At 50.8% G+C, this 706-nt stretch overlaps 1 pseudogene; it reads left to right on the top strand.

The window, feature by feature from the left end:
- The first annotated feature begins 415 nt into the window (after nucleotides 1-415).
- On the top strand, nucleotides 416-706 carry LOC110300779 (annotated as a pseudogene).

Below are 706 nucleotides of genomic sequence, written 5' to 3'. Positions count from 1 at the left end.
ACCAACAAACTGCAATCCACTCCCTTGAACAACAAACAACCACCTATCCTATATCTATCATAGTATTAGCTAGCAAAACCACATCTCCGCTAGAGCATGACACAACTCACAGCCAACTGCTGCAGCCAGTGCAGAGGAGCCCCGGTACCTGCACACCTGGGGTTAAAATAAAAACACGTTCTTATGTTTCTGCGTTTTTCAAGAAACCCAAATTCCAAAATTATCACTGATAGGCCAGGCCCCAGCCCCAGCCTCTCTCGGTGGGATCCTAGCCTGTCACACTTCCCTTGAGACACAACCCCAGCCCCTCCCTGGGTGAATCTAGGCTGCCACTCTTCCTCTGAACCATGCCCCCAGCCAGTCCTTTTTAGGTAGACATAAAGGAGGCTCCCCTGTCCGCCAGATCACCGCCATCATGGACACGAGTCGCGTGCACCCATCAAGCTGGCTAGGGTAACCAAAGTGCTGGGCAGGACCAGTTCACAGGGACAGTGCACGCAGGTGCGAGTGGAATTTATGGATGACACCAGCCGCTCTATCATCCGAAATGTCAAAGGCCCCGTTCGAGAGGGTGACGTGCTCACCCTATTGGAGTCAGAAAGAGAAGCTCAAAGGTTGCGTTGATCTTGCAGCTGGTGGGGTTCTGGATATCCACTACTTAGCCCACGGAATGATCTGCAACTGTTAAATAAAGCATTTATATTAA

The sequence above is a fragment of the Mus caroli genome, chromosome 8 (genome assembly GCF_900094665.2).
Source record: "Mus caroli chromosome 8, CAROLI_EIJ_v1.1, whole genome shotgun sequence".
Taxonomy (NCBI): Eukaryota; Metazoa; Chordata; class Mammalia; order Rodentia; family Muridae; genus Mus; species Mus caroli.
This window is presented reverse-complemented; position numbering and strand designations above follow the sequence as displayed.